The sequence below is a fragment of the Psammomys obesus genome, unplaced genomic scaffold, assembly GCF_907164565.1.
Source record: "Psammomys obesus unplaced genomic scaffold, mPsaObe1.curated_primary_1811, whole genome shotgun sequence".
NCBI classification, from domain to species: domain Eukaryota; kingdom Metazoa; phylum Chordata; class Mammalia; order Rodentia; family Muridae; genus Psammomys; species Psammomys obesus.
Genome location: NW_026596088.1, coordinates 16,871,123 through 16,887,459, shown reverse-complemented (window position 1 = coordinate 16,887,459; position 16,337 = coordinate 16,871,123).

Here is a 16,337-nt window from a genome sequence, read left to right as displayed (position 1 = left end):
AACTGTGCCACATAGGTGCCATCTCTGTTGAAGTTTTCTCTTCCCAGGCGGCCCTAGTCAGCAGAAACTGTATGATGGCAGGTTTATGTTTGTTTCGCTTTTCTACTTTGTGTTTTATTTTGTTTGCTGAGCTGAAGACCTACACCAGACTCTTAAGCATTGTAGCCCTGCCCCCTCCCCAGGACAGTTTCCTGGGTAGCTCAGGATGGATGGCTGTGGCTGAGCCTGATCTTAACCCCATTTTCTTATTTGCACCTGCCGGTTAGGCTAAGTAGTCAAGAGCACCGGCTGCTCTTCCAGAGGACCTGGATTCCATCTCCAGCGCTCAGATGGCAGCTCACAACTGTCTGCAACTCCAGGTCCAGGGAATCCAGTGCCTTGTTCTGGCCTCCCTGAGCACCACACACTCACATAATTCACAGACATTCATGAAGGCAAAACACCACACAAATAAATTAAATTATTTTTATTTTGTAATTTATTTTATTTTATTTTCAAAACTGTGTTTCTCTGTGTAAAGCTTTGGCTATCCTGGAACTTACTCTGTAGATCAGGCTGGCCTTGATCTCAGAGATCTGCCTGCTTCTGCCCCCCAAGCTCTGGCATCAAAGATGTTTGTCACCACTTCCCAGCTAATTATTATTATTATTATTATTATTATTATTATTATTATTATTATTATTACTGGTTTTCCAAGACGGAATTTCTCTGTGTAACAAGCCCTGGCTATTCTGTACTGATTTTGTAGACCAGGCTGGCCTTGAACTCGCAGAGATCCTCCTGCCTCTGCTTCCTGAGTGCTGGGATTAAAGGCATATACTACCACTGTCTGGCCCTAAATTATTTTTAAAAGCACAAATAAGGCCCTTTGTTTGATTTTTAGCACCATAAAAAACTTTTTCCCCCTAGTTTAGTGGATAAAAATTATTATGCAAGGACTGTTTTTAATTTAGAAGTTCTAATTATCAAGGACAGCAAATATTTCTCTATGTACTTAGCCTTCTATGTTTAGCGATTGGTTACATATATATGATATATACATGATATATATATCATATATATGTATATGTTGTTATTTGAGATGTTGAAATGGTCTCACTCACTAGCTCTTGTTGGCTGGAACTCACTCTCTTGGCCTGGCCTGGAACTCTGGACACATCTCTGGCCTCAACCTCCTAAGTACTGACTTATAGGCATTACCCAGCACATTCTGTTTTTGTCTTCCCAGGACCACAGTGAAAGTAGGAAAGTACAGATTCATTATAAGTCATTATAAGGCTTTTCTGTGTAGCCCTGGCTGTCCTGGAACTCACTCTGTAGACCAGGCTGGCCTCGAACTCAGAAAGCAGACTGCCTCTGCCTCTCAAGTGTTGGCATTAAAGGCCTGTGCCATCACCTCCTCCAGGTCTGGTTTGTTTTTCTGTGTAAACATTTACTCATTTGAAATAGTCTCTGCTTGAATTATGGTGGATACATTTTTCCCAAGCCATTACTACCTCTACCGTCTTTTTAACACTCTGTTTAGTGTTTGTAGTTTTAAATTCTTTTGTAATTTTTTTCTTATTTCAAAGCTTGGAGAATTCCAATACTTATCCACAAATGTAACTTTTACTCTATTTGATATTGCGTGCCTGTGTCTTTAAAATATTTATCACTTTAATCTGAGAGTTCGTTTGATGTATGATGTGGAACATCATTTTTTTCCCCCTCCAAGTTTTCATTCATTCCCTAGAGCTCTCCTGCGGGAGCTAACCCTCCTTACTGCCATATTTGGAAATATTACTTCCTATCGGCCCGATCGGGTTTCTATCTGTTTGCTCTGCCTCGTGCTTTTCAGTTGATCTCAGCTTCTATTTTTAGCTCCAGCTGAGCAGGGTCAAAAGGGAACGTCTCGCCCTCTGCTGGCGCCTGTGGTCCTGGGAAGACCGGAAAAAGTCACCACGTGGCTCAGATCCTAGTCCTGCTCCTTGGAGCCCCGAGCCTCAGGCTTGCTAGGCAAGGGCCCCGCCCTTGACCAACCCTTTTAGCCGGCTTCCCGTTGCTCAGGTCTAGAGCCTCGCTGGTACAGCACAGGGTTTGCTGTCCCTGCTAGATCGAGGCTACCGGGCCCTGAACGCTGCGTGGTCGCTGTGCGGACCTCCCAGGTCCCCGTTTTCTCTTTGCCCTGACGTGACTCCACCGTGAGAAACACTGTCTTTCACATATTCAACCCGAGCGCCCATGTCTCTACGAGTCGCAGGAGGAGCCTAGAGTGAGGTTTGGTGGTCAAAGCCTCAGTGAGATGCAGAGGTCTCAGGGGATGGAGGAAGGAGCACACTCCCGGAGATGAGGAGGCTGGGCAATCGGCTGGGCTGTACACCCCGTCCCCGCGGTCTGGGCCGCCCAGCGGTGGGGGTGCGCAGCCGCAGTCCCGTAGCGGGACCCAGTGTTCCCAGCAGAGGGCACTCGCGGACCGGGCAGTCTGCAGGCTCACCCCGGGTGACCCAGGGGCTGCCACCCGTAGCTCGGGTTTTGCAGGCACCTGACAACCCACGTCAGGAAAACCCAATCATGATTATCCAAGAACACAGCTTAGAGACAGGTGAGCTTTGCAGTGGCTGCAGCATTCCGTGAAAACAAAAAGCGGTCAAGGCCAGCCTCTGCCACAGAGGGAATTTGAGGCTATCCTGAGCTACAGTTTCAGAACAAAGTCCCATTGTCTCTCTAACCCTTAAGCGCTAGAACCCTAGGCCCTAGGAACGTGCTTGTTGGACTAACGGGCTCACGAATCATCTTCCCTAGCCCTGCCCAGGTACACTGCCCCTGTGGTGAGCTACACTTCGAAGGCAGTATTTTCTTTTCAATGAATTCCTACTTATTTACCGTCTGTAAACAGGCTTGGAAAGTCGCATGCACCGCACAATGTTATTATTCAAGCCTGCCAGGGGTCCTTAGCCTGGGAGTTGACTCAAGTAGAATGGTTAGAGTCCAAGGTGGCTCATGAAACCGTGGGAACTGTTCTGACCTTTTAGGGAGAAATGCAGTATTTTGGAAAGAAGTCCAGTAGTTTTTCTGATTACCAGAGTTCATATGTTTAGTTTGTGGGTCTAGGGCTCAGGACAAACGGCTCAGTGATTAAGAGTGCTTACTGCTCTTCCGGAGGACCTGATTTTGATTCTAGCACCTGCTTCAGGCAGCTCACAACTGCCTATACGTCCAACGCCATAGGATTCAACACTCTCTTCTGGCTTTGGTGGAGACACACAAAAGTGAAAAATAAAACTAAATCTTAAAAGAAAGAAATGAAGGCACCGGACATAGTCGTTCCTTTAATCCAGCACTATGGAGGCAGAGGCAGGCAGGCAGACAGGCAGACAGACCCCAGGCCAGCCAGGGTTACATAGTAAGACCCTGAAAAAAAAAAAAATATATATATATATATATATACACACACACATACATGTCTCAAATCAATGCTGGTTTAGGAATGTGCGACCATAATGCATAACCCAGGTTATGTCTATAGTGGAGAGATGCATGCATACCGGAGGATCCCAAATTCAAGGTTATACAGCCACTTTAAGACCTTGCTTCTAAACAAATAAATAGTAATCGAAAGGAAATAAGATTGGCGTTATAAATTCAGAACTCTGCAGGAAAGGAGCCCCTGACCCAGACCTGGAATGCAGCTGGGCCCTCTGGGTAGAGTCGTACAAAGCCTGGGTTTCACTCTCTCCTTCCGGAGGGCCCGCATCTCCACCCAGGAAAGCTCCAGAGGCCCAGTTGTTTCCTTGTAAAGCCCTGTTAGGCTCAAGCAGATGTACTTCTGCATTTTGGGCATTTAAATAGAAATGCTCTCTGGTGGGTTTCCCCCTGCGTTAGTCATGCGAACGCTCCATGCCTCACTTACCACCAAGTTTCAGGTGCTCGGGCAGCTCTTTCGCACATGCCTTCCTCTCGACTGCTCCTCGCCTCCTTGCATGGGGTCCCTGGGGAACCTGGCCACTGACTTCAATGGGCTGGGATTTTCCTCAGAGTGCCCAGGGGATTAAACTGTGTCGTTTTTATGGTACAGAAAAAGAAAAAAAGAAGACAGGTTGTTCTAATCATGAAGAGAAAGGTGCTGGATCCGTTTTACAGGTTTCACACAATGACTTTGTATCTTTTTTTACTCCACATTTTGTTGATTTTATGTGCATGAGTGTTTTGCCTGCAAGTATGTAAGTGTACCTCATGTGTGCACGGTGCCTGTGGAGCCGGAAGAGAGTGGTGGGTCATCTGGAAATGTAGTTGCACATGAGCGTGAGTGGCTCTGTGGCTGCTGGAATGGAACCTGGGTCCTCTGCAAGAGCAGCAAATGCTCTGAATCGCTGAGTTGCGTCTCCAGCCCCAGCGACGTTGTTCCTAACATAGGTTTTCCTATGAACTTTGCATCGCTAAAATTCTAGAGGGACATAACTCCATGTTAGGAACATGTCTGTTTTACAGCCTCTACTTCACCCCTCCTCCAAGATAAAGGATCTCTCTGTGTAGCCCTTGCTGTCCTAGAACTCTGTAGACCTGGCTGGCCTCAGACTCAGAGATCTTCCTGTCTCTGCCTCCTGAGTGCTGGGATTAAAGGTGTGGGGTGCCTTTAATTAATTAATTAATTAATTAATTAATTAATTAATTAGTTAGTTAGTTAATTCCCCATTCTCCCTGCATGTGTGTCTGTACACCAGAAGAGGGCACAAGATCTCACTGTAGATGGTTGTGAGCCACTATGTGGCTGCTGGGAATTGAATTCAGGACTTTTGGAAGAGTAGCCAGTGCTCTTAACCTCTGAGCCCTAATTGCAGCCCAAGTCTCTACCTTTTATACTATGTTGCAAGTATTTGTGTGTGTGCCTGAGATCGTAAGAGCCTGAGGTTATTTCTTTATTTATTTAAAGACAAAGTCTCTTTCTGAATCTGGAGATTGCAGTTTTGGCTAGACTGGCTGGCCAGGGAGCCCTCAGGACCTACCCCTCTATGGGTTCCCCTAGCCTGGGTTACTGTGCTGCCACACTCAACTTTTTCATGGGTCCCTGGGGACCTGAACCCAAATCCTCCTGCTTGCATAGTGAGCACTTTACCACTGAGCCCTCTTCTCAGGCCCTACAAGCATTTTTTTTCTGTCAACCAATCAGTGGATTGATTTTTATTTGTTTTTGAAACAAGATCTCACTGTCTACCCTGGCTAGACTAGAACTCCCTATTGCAGGCAGGCTGGCTTCAAACTTACAGCAATCCCCTTGCCTCCACTCCCTCGGTGCTGGGATTGCAGGCATGTGCCGTTGCACTCAGTTTCTGTGGTGCTGGCACTTGAACCCAGACCTTCAAGCTGCTCTAGCAACCGAGCTCCACCCCAGCCTCGTAATCAGTGTTTCAGGCAGCTGTATGTATACTGATCCGCCGTGCAGCATGCTTCATCATTTACCTTTGGTGCACATTTTTCCTGGGTTTCAGGTTGAGGGGTGTGTATTTGTGTGTGCTGTCATGAATATTATGTTTAGAGAATTTACACACAGCCTTCTTTTTTTCCTAGGCCATTTTATGGTGACATGTGAATTGTCTACAGAAGCCACATTTGTTGCATTTGTCCACTAAGCAGCTAATTAATGAATATCAACTTCATGCCAGTAATGGCTTCAAGAATATAGAAATGGATAAGACAGAGTCTTTGTTACTGTGGGTTTGCAAGCAATGGGGACTGAACGTACTTTGTGTGTGAAGTAGTTGAGAAGGCCGTTTTGATAAAGTGACATTGGAATAAAGACATAGAGTGTGGGGTAACCCTTTTCAAATCCGGAAGCGTGCTTTCTAGACAAGGAAACATGCCAAAGCCCTGTGGTAGGAACCTGCTTGAACAGATGGGGGAGCTCAGTGTGACAGAAGTTGAGTGGGCCAGGACAGGGGAAAAAAGGGATATGACTAGAGAAAATTTATCTGTGATCGGGCCACATCCTCGTGGGGCCTTTGGTAGGCTTTTCCTATGATATGAGGGAGCCAGAAAAGGATTTGCAGCAGTGTGTGTGTGTGTGTGTGTGTGTGTGTGTGTGTGCGTGTGCGCAGTGGGAGGGTAAACAAACGCCTATAACCTCAGCTCTTGGAAGGTGGAGACAAATTCAGATTAGAAATTCAAGGCTAAACTGGGTGCGGTGGCGCACGCCTGTGATCCCAGCACTCAGGGAGGCAGAGGCAGGTGGATTGCTGTAAACTTGAGGGCAGCCTGGTCTACAAAGTTAGTCCAGGACAGTCAAGGCTACACAAAGAAACCTTATTTTAAAAAACAAAACAAAGCCAACACCAAAACTAAAAACAAAAAGAAGTTCAAGGCTAGACTCCTTATCTCATATAGCAATTTTGTGACTATCCTGGGCTACGTGAAACTGTTTCAATATATTTTAACTTTGCTCTTAAAAGAATCAGTTTAGGTGAGGGGGAGGGGCTTCAGAGATGGCTCAGCAGATACGAGCATATAGGGTTCTTGCTGAGGACCCAAGTTGGGGCAGCGACTTACACCCACCTGTGATTCCCACTCCAAGGATCCCGTGCTCTCTTCTGGCCACCACAGGCATCTGTACTCATGTACACATACCTCCATGCAGACAGACACACACACATGCATAATTAAGAATAAAATAAAATTTTATCTGGGTGGTGGCAGCACTGCCTTTAATATCAGCACTTGGGAGGCAGAGACAGGAGGACCTCTGAGTTCGAGGCCAGCCTGGTCTGCTGAGTGAGTTGCTGTTGAGGTTGTTTGCTTGGAATTGTGCTGTTTGGATTATTGCATTTCATGGGGAGTTATATAAGTGGATTGGAGGTGGCGGGTGTTTGGATTTAAGTGTTTGAGGTTTAGGGGAAGGTGCTGCTATGGTTTGCGTCTGAAATGTCCCCACACGCTCATGGTTGGCACACTTTGTCTCCAGCTGTGGGTATTTTAAAGGCCAGGGAGCTGTTAGGGAGTGAAAGCTGCTTAGCAGATGTGTTCAGTGGAGGGAGGTGCTTTATGGTTCCTGTCTGCCAAGATAGGAACAGGCCACTGCCTCAAGCTCCTGCTGTGGCCCTGCCCTGCTGTGACAAGCTGAAATCCCTCTGAAACTGTGAGCCAAAATCAGCTTTCCTCAAGTACTTGGGAGGCAGGTCACAGGTGGATCTCTGTGAGTTCGAGGCCAGCCGGGTCTACAAAGTGAGTCCAGAACATCCAGGGCTCTGTTACACAGAGAAACCCTGTTTTGAAAAACCAAAAAAACCAAACCAAACAAATAACCACCAACAAAAAACTTTCCTCCATAAGTCATTTCTGTCAGGTGTTTTGGTCACTGGGACACCAGAGTGATGAAGACACAGACTTTAGAGATGTCGTGAAGACAGGCTAGTTAAAGCATGCGATGGCAGGGGGTCTACGCAGGCCTCTTCCCACACTCTTTCGTCCAGCCATCTATTTGACTCACCCATTCAAAAGACCACCATGCCCAAATATGAGCATCTGACCTTCACTGCCCAGACAACCCCACACACGGGCCTGCCTTGCAACTCAGCTGACGACAGCCATTCTTTTCTCTGACACCCACGGAGTCGGGCTTCACTTTTTCTCTCACTTCCCACAATAATTCCAGGAGAGGACCCTGTGGCTGCTGCCTTCAGAGTATCTTCCAGTACCTTGCTGCTGCCGTGCTGGTCAGTGCTGTCATGAGTTCATTCTTGCTGAGCCACAGCAGTGGTTTCCTGACGCTTCCCTTTCCTCCTGCCCATTCCTGCTTTCACACAGAAGCCAGCAGTACTTCTTAAAATGTGTCAGATCAAGCCCCTCCTCCCTGCAAACCCGCTAACCTCCACCACGCACGCCAGAGCCTCCACCCACGGCCGTCTTCTTCTTCTTCTCTCCAGGGTCCTCTTGGCTCCAGCGACCTGGGTCCTCGTGTCTAAAGCATGCCAGACACGCTTCTGTTTCTTCATCATCCCAAGGTTCTGCTCCTCTGACTTTCTCTTTGTGTGTGTGTGTGTTATGGTTGTGTATGTGCTCTCGTGTGTCATGTGTGCGTGTGCACATGTGTAATTACATGTGTACGGAGGCCAGAGGCCAACACTGAGTGTCTAGTGTCTTCCTCACTCATTCTCCATGTTGTTTTCTGAGACAGGGTTTCTCACTGTACCTGGGGCTTGTGGATTGACTAGCCTGGCTGAGCAGCAAGCTGCAGGGAACCCTCCTGTCTCTGTCCCCAGGGCTGAGATGACAGCTCTGTGCCTGCACACTTGGCTTTTTGTAGGGCGCTGGGGATCGGAACTCAGGTCTCTGTCCTCGCATGGTGAGCACCTACCAGCTGAGCTAGCCACCAGCCCTCATCTGACTTTTTTTTCCAGCTAGACCCCCCTGACCACCTTATTTAATGAGATGCTTTTCATTTCGTGCCCCTGCTTTCTTAGCTTGATCGTTTTCTTTGTTGTATAATTTTCACCTAATAACACACACATGATGCATGTGTCCAAAAATGAGTTCCTCAGGAGGAAGAATCTCAGCTTGTCTTTTCTACTTACTTATACTCCTTGACTGCCTCAGAACAGCACAGCCCCTGGAACGTGGCAGATGGGCGTTGATCGATTGGCTGTCGGTCATAATGCAGTGCAGTCAGTTTGGCGGCCTCTGAGGTAGACTATGATGTCTTCTCCTTCATTCATGTATTCACTCTGCTGTCACCAAGTAGGTTTTCTGTGTCTGCTGTATCCTGGTGTGTCAATGCTGTGTAGAGACAGGTCCTCCTGTGTTAGGGGGTGAAGTAGAGGAAAGGCGGTACCTTTATGTGTTATGGGAACAGCTGGTGTCTGAGGTTGGCAGAATAAAGGAAATCGGCATAAAGCAGATATCTTTCATCTGCCTCAGAGCTCTTTACCTGCCTCAGGTCGCAGAGCACCATCGTAGCACAGAGGTTCCGGTGCCTTCCCTGCGGTTGTGTAGCCTGAGACCTGGGTCAGCCTTCCCTTCCTTTCCTTCTCTTTATTTTTTTTCCCAAGGCAGGGTTTCTCTGTGTAGCCTTGGCCGTCCTGGACTCACTTTGTAGACCAGGCTGGCCTCGAACTCACAGAGATCCTCCTGCCTCTGCCTCCCTGAGTGCTGGGATCACAGGTGTGCACTACTGCGCCCAGCTAGCCTTCCCTTTCTTTTTCATCCATTGCTAACTGTCTAGGACCAGCCTAGTTCTGGAGCAAATTATGTTGGCCTCTGGAAGGTGAACTGAGAAGACCAGCTGGTTAACCAGCTGAAAGGCCTAGAGATCTATCTGGCTACCTAGTGGCTTTTCCATTTGCTTATATATGTGGAGACCAGAGGACAACTTTCAGGAGTCAGTCCTTGTCCTCCACCTTGCTGAGGCAAGATTTTTCTTGTCCTGACAGCCTTGCTGCATATTCTTAACCTGTGGGTCTCAACCCCTTTGGTGGTTGAATGACTCTTTCACCGGGGCCCCTAAGACCTTTGGAAAACAGATTATAACAGCAGAGTTATGGATTCAAAATTACAGTCAAGAAGTAGCAATGAAAATAATCTTATGGTTGGGGTCAGCACACTATGGGGGACTGCATTAAAGAGTCCCCTTAGGTACTGCTCCAGGCTAGCGTGCCTGCGTCTGGGCCATTCTCCTGTCTCCACCTCCCATCTTGCTGTAGGAGGGATGAGATTACAGAGTGAGCCATTGCAGGGATGCTAGTGTTTTCCTGGTTCTTTATTCTACTGCATCTGTGTGCCTGTGTACTGTGAGGCATGTGTGGAGATGAGAGGTCAGTTTGGAGAGGAAGCTGGGTTTCGTCATCCACCGTACGGTTTCTGGAAATTGAGCTGAGGCCATCAGTATTGGTGGCAAAAGCCTTTACCCACTGAGCTGTCTTCTATGCTGTCTTCCTCCCAGCTTCTGGGACTCAAGCTTGGATAGCCAGGCTGCACGGCTAGCCTGGGCTAGCCTGAGCCACCCAGCCTCCTCTTTCTCCTTCTCTGTCTCTGTGTCTCTCTGGTCTTGGGGATTGAACACAGAACTCAGACAGGCTGGGCAAGTGCCCTACCACTGCCCTGCATCTCCAGCCAGCCAGTGGCTGCTCAGCAAGTTTCAGAAGACCTGGCGTGCACGATGCCGTGGCTTGGGTTTGTGCTCCGGAGGCCTATATGTTGAGCCAGAAGGGCGGTGCACACCTGTAATCCCAGCACTGGGAAGCAGACGTGGGGAGACCTGAGTTCAAGGCCAGTGTAATCTACACAGTGACTCTGAGGACAGCCAGGGTTACATAGTGGGACCCTGTTTTTAAAAGAAAAAAAGTCTATGTGTTGGGAATAGAGTCTTTTACTTGATAGGACAGTGGTATTTGGGATGGGGCATTTGAGGAGTAATTAGTGTCAGAAAACCTCGAAATCCTGGGGCCTCTGTGATGGCATCAATGAGGGAGGATGTGTGTGTGTGTGTGTGTGTGTGTGTGTGTGTGTGTGTGTGTGTTTGAGACAGGGTTTCTATGTGTAGCCCTGCTGTCTTAGAACTTACTCTGTAGACCAGGCTAGCCACCAGATATCTGCCTGCCTGTCCCTCCCTCGTGAGTGTGACATCGCTTTTAGGCAATCAGTGTTTTTTTTTTCTTTTCTTTTCCTTCTTTTTTCGAGACAGGGTTTTTCTATATAGCCTTGGCTGTCCTAGACTTACTTTGTAGATCAGGCTGGCCTTGAGCTCACAAAGATCTGCCTGCCTCTGCCTCTCCGAGTGCTGGGATTACAGGCCTGTGCCACCACGCCCGGTTTTTATTAGTGGGTTTTTAAGTGGGGGAGAGACTGAGCTAGAACATTTGGACTTTCTCACTGTGTCATGTGATGATCTCCGCTGTGTTGGTTCAGCAAGAAGGACCTCACCGGGTGTCAAGCTGATGCTGGCCCCATGTTCAGGGACTTCCTGATTTCTAAAACTGTGACCCAAATAATTCTCTAATCTTCTACAAATTACCTGATCACAAAATGTTGCATCAGAGGGACAGAAAATAGACCAAGACCACAAATGACTTAAGACAGAAACCCAGGAGGTGGAATTTGTCTGCTGTCCTGCACGTAGATTCACTGGACCCAGGCCTTACAGGCCATGGAAACTCTAGGGTGGGGCTGTCTGAGTGCATGGAACTGTGACATTGCTTGGACTCACAGGTTGGGTCTGGACCCAGGTTTGTGTATCCTATGACCTTAGGCCCAACTCTTGCTCCCCAGCTTTGGTTACCCCAGAGTCTGTGTTTGGAGACAGGGTCTTCATAAACTCTACTGTATAGCTCAGGCCAGCAGGAAATGCCCCATCTGTCTGCGTCAGCTTCCTGAGTGCTGGGATTACAGGTGTATGCAAACTGAGTCTTTCTGAGAAGCCCAAACTGGCCTCAAATTCGGTAAGTAGTAGATCAGGCTGGCTTTGAATCTGTGAGCCTTCTGTCTCCGTCAAGTGCTAAGATAATAGCAGATGACCGCATGCCTGGTCATGGCCCCAAACAACAACAGAACACTATGTTTTTGTTATTTAATAATTTATTTTAATAATTTATCAGCTAGCTGGGCACTCTCAGGGAAAAGGTTGTGAGTTTGAGGCCAGTCTGGTCTACATCTATCAAGTTCCTGGCTAGTCAACACTATATAGTGAGACCCTAGTGTCTCAAAACAAACAAATATAACATGTGACAGTTCAATTTTGAGGCTTTTTTTTTTTTTTTTGAAAACAAAATTAAATTTTTCTTAGTTAGACTCCTTCGCTCATCTAACACTGAGGTGGGCTTCCAAGGCTATCTTACAGATAGAGATTTTGGGAATTGGGAACGTAAAAATATTACTACTCTTTTTTTCAGACAGAGTTTCATTATGTAGTCCTGGCTGGCTTGAAATTCACTAAGTGACCAGGCTGGCCTTGAACTCACAAAGATCCACATTCCTCTGCCTCCTGAGTTCTGACGTTAAAGGCGTGTGCCACCATGCCCAGCTCCATCTTATATTTTGAGGCAGGGTGTCTTGCTGAATTTGGAGTGTGCAGATTTGGTTAGTCTAGCTGGCTTGCTCCAGAGTGATGAGATTTCAGGCCAGCTATGCCAGCTTGACCTTTATACAAGGGCTGGCTGGGGATCTGGTCCTCACACTTTTATTGCAAGCATGCTTGACTGAGCCGTATCTTCAGTGTAAGTTTTTGAAAATAAAATACCTAGCTAGGTGGGATGGTACAGGTCTGTAATCCCAGGACATGGGATTATGAGTTCAAGGTCAACCTGAGCTGCATGGCAAGATCTTGTCTCAGAAAAAAAAAAAAAAAAAAAAAAAAAGACCTAAGCATTCTGGGGAGGCATTCTGGGGAGGCAGAGGCAGGTAGGTGGATCTCTGGTCCAGGACAGCCAAGGCTACATAGAGAAACCCTGTCCTGAAAAATAAATAAACAAAACCACTTTGATCATGGCTCTGGATGCTGCTCAAGAAAAAACCCCAATCCAGTGATGTCATTAATTTTCATTCAAACTCAGGGAGCCACAGTGACTCCCTGGAAATCTTTTCTTATTTTCATAAAGTTGTATCTGTTCCCTCTTCTGGGGTAGCAGCATGTAGTCTGAACTGGAGCCTTCTCTGTGCCCTACTTCCTGCTACTCTCCCTACACAGGAATGATGGGCCTCTCAGGCCGGCCCTGCTTTCCCCCTGTGCTCAGCATCTCGTTCTCATCTTTCAAGACTCTGTTCTTTAATCCCTCTCCAGACCCAGGCTGTCCAGTAAGTGTTGATCTGGCTCATTCTCTGACCTGGACCTTTGGCTGTCTCATGACCCTGTACCGCACCCTCTCCCAGCCGCCATTCTATTTCTCTGCTCCCATTCACAGTTCGGTTTCCATTTACTATGTTTCTATATTTGGGAAGTTGAGGTTGGTAAATCACTGAGTTCTAGCTCATCCTGGGAAGACTAAGACACTGTCAGAAACAAGCAAAGGTATACACCCAGGGGAGCTGAGCCCTGAGGATCAGAAGGCCAAGGCTAGCTCAGGCTGCAGAATGAGTTTCAGGCCAATCTAGTTTCAGAATGAGCTGCTAGGGCAGTGGTTCTCAACCTCTGGGTCTCGACCCCTTTGGGTGCCACCACAGATATTTACATTACGATTCATAACAGTAGCAAAATTACAGTTATGAAGTAGCAACAAGGAAATGATTTTTATGGTTGGGGGTCACCGAAACATGAGGAACTGCTTTAAAGGGGTGAAGCATTTAGGAAGGTTGAGAACCACTGTCTGAGGGTATGGCGGGGCAGATTTACAATCTCATACTGAGGGGACAGAGGCAGGGACTAGAGCTGGGCATCAGCCTGAGCTATGATAGATTCTTGATGTTTGTTGAATATCGTTAAATGAAGTTTGTGGACAAAAACTCTTGTTCTTTGTTTTCCTTCTTTTTTTCTCTTCTTTTGTTTTTTGTTTTTTTTTTTTTTTTTAAAGATCTATTCTAATTTCATGCATATCTGTGTACAAGAGTGGGTCAGATCCCGGGGAGCTGGGGTTCCAGGCCCTTGAGAGTCACCTGAATGCAGGTGCTCTGGGAGAGCAGCAAGTGCTCTTAACAGCTAAGCCATCTCCTCAGCCCTCACACCCCTTTCTCTTGTGTTTATTTTGTATGTGGATGAGTGTTCAGCTTGTCTGTAGTGTACCACAAGTGTGTAGTGCCTGGGGAGGGCAGAAGAGGGCAGTGGGCCCCAGATCCCGATCCTCCAGAACTGGAGTTACAGACAATTGTGAGCCGTGGTGTGAGTGCAGGGAACTGAATGCTGATTCTCTGCATGAGCAGCCAGTGCTCTGAACTGCTGAGGCATCTCTCTAGCCTCCCCACTTTTTTTTTTTTTTTTTTTAAGACAGGGTTTTTCTGTGTAGTCCTGGCTGTCCTGGAACTCACTGTGTAGACCAGGCTGGCCTCAAACTCAGAGATCCACCAGCCTTTGCCTCCCAAGTGCTGGGATTAAAGGCCTGTGCTGCCACTGCCAGGTGATTTTTGTCTTAGTTTTTAAACAGAGTCTATATCCGGGTCTCGCCTTGTGCTCCTTGTGATCTTGACCTCCCACTGGGCTACAAGGTATCTGCACCACCATGCGTTTCCCCCTCTGCCCCCAAAGTCTTAGACGTGACAGTGACAGCTACTGACATGTGCTATATACAAACACGGTTTAAGGGATTTGTAAGGAGAGTCAGGTGTGGTGGTTCAGGGACGGAGGCAGGACTGCAAGGCCAGCCTTGGCCACCTGAGATCTAAGTCAAATGAAGAACCTGCCAATATATAGATATCTCTATCTGTATTCATGTTGAAAGCAGCAGAGACCTAGGGAGATCTGAGTGTGGACACCAAGCAGATGGCCTTGAGTGATGAAGGGAGGGGTGAGGTCCTGTGTGGAGACCTGGGGAAGAACATTCCTGACCAAAGCTTCAGGAGCAAAGCAGGCCCGGCTGGTTTTCATACCTGGAGTTCTGGGAAAGGAGTAGACGAAGCCAGTCTACATGGAGCTAGGGGAGGAGAGAAAAGAGCTCTTCTCCCAACTCTTCCAGACCACCCTCCAGCCCACCCAAATTAAATTGGTTTGTTTTTTTGAGACAGGGTTTCTCTGTGTAGCTCTGGCTGTCCTGGAACTTTCTCTGTAGACCAGGCCGGCCTCAGACTCACAGAGATCCCCCTGCCTCTGCCTCTAAGCAGTGGTAACTAAAGGCGTGTGCCTCCAGCATCTGGGCACGCAGGGTCTCTGTTTCTGGTTCAGCTTCCCTGTGTCCTCCAGCGAGGTGGGCCGCAAGCTTCTGCCTGGCTCTTCTGTCCCTGCCTCCCACTTCTCTCTGGGAGGGCTCGATTACAGACTCTTGCGGCCCCACATCCAGCCTTTTACAGGCAGGTGTGACCTCGGTGGTCAGGCTTTCATGGCAAGTACCTTCTTTACCTGCTGAGCCACCTCCCCAGCCCTCCCCCCCTCCCTGAGCCCTCCCCCCCCCCCCGAGCCCCCCCCCCCCCCCCCCCCCCTTTTTTTGAGAGAGGGTCTCTTATCACTCTGTTCAGGAAAGACTAGCTGTCTACCGAGCCTTAGGGAATCCTTTTGTCTCTAACTCTGGGTTTACAAGCATGTGTTTTGTCCAGCCATTTACATGGGTGCTGGGGGGCCAAACTCTAGCATCAGGACCTGAGTTTGGACCCCCAGCCCTTTGCCCGTTGATTTGTCTCCCCAGGCCAGGGCAGCTTTTCATTTTTTGTTGTTTGAATCCAGCCACATTGGTTTTCACTGGAGAACCATATTTACTGTGTTCGGTCTAGCGCTTCTCCGTGCATGGCCCTGTTGAGTTTCAGCTGGGCTATTTTTCTACTTCAAGGATTTCTAATTGCTTCTTCCTCATCTTGTTTCATTTCTGCCTATTTCTGCTTAATAATTTCATTTTGAAATGGAAAGTATGAACTCATTTCTGAGTGTCTGCCACATCACACATTTTAAATCTTTTAATACTCTTTCACAAACTTCCCAAGGAAATTTGAGAAAATTTCTGATCTGAAGTGAAGGTCAAATCTTTCTCACTGGTAAGGACCTTTCTGTGTTGTCTGATTTTGGCTCAAAGCTCTTTGCTGTTGTTTCTTTTCTTTTCCTTTCTTTTTAGATGGTGTCAAACAAGCTATGTAGCAGAAAATGACCTTGAGCTCCTGATCCTCTTGTCTTTACCTCTGAAGGGCTAAGATGGCAGGTGTCGCCAGCCTGGCTCAAGGCTCTATTTGTGTGAGAAGGTATTGACTTAGGGTTTCTTTTCTCACTTTCTCCCCATTTCCCAAGGTGATTTCGGGCCCTCTGGGCCTCAGCCTGGAGTTGGGCGCCACACGAGGAAAATGCAGGATGGTGGATCTAGCTGTGGGGCAGCAGGCAGCTCAACTATTCCACCAAATGTCACCTCCTTAGTGCTGAGAGCCAGTCTACAGCCTGGCAGCCACTTGTCCCCACTTAGAAATACTTATTTATTATTTAATTACTTTTTAAACTTTTTAAAAAGCAGACACGTGTGTGCCTGTGTACATGTGAGTGTAAGTGCCTGTGAACTCTAGAAAAGGACATCTGATCCCTCAAACTGGACTTACAGGCCATAGCTGTGAGCCACCTGATGGTGTTGGGAATGGAACCCAGACCTCTGGTAGAGCTGTACATACTCTAACATCGAGACCTCTATTCAGCTTCCCCCCCTCCTTTATTCACGTGTGTGTGGAGGGGTACCTGAGGAGGACAGAAGAGGGTGCTGGTTCCCTTGGAGCTGGAGTTACAGGCAGTTGTGAGCCTCCTGATGAGGGCGTTGGGTCCTTGAAAGAAC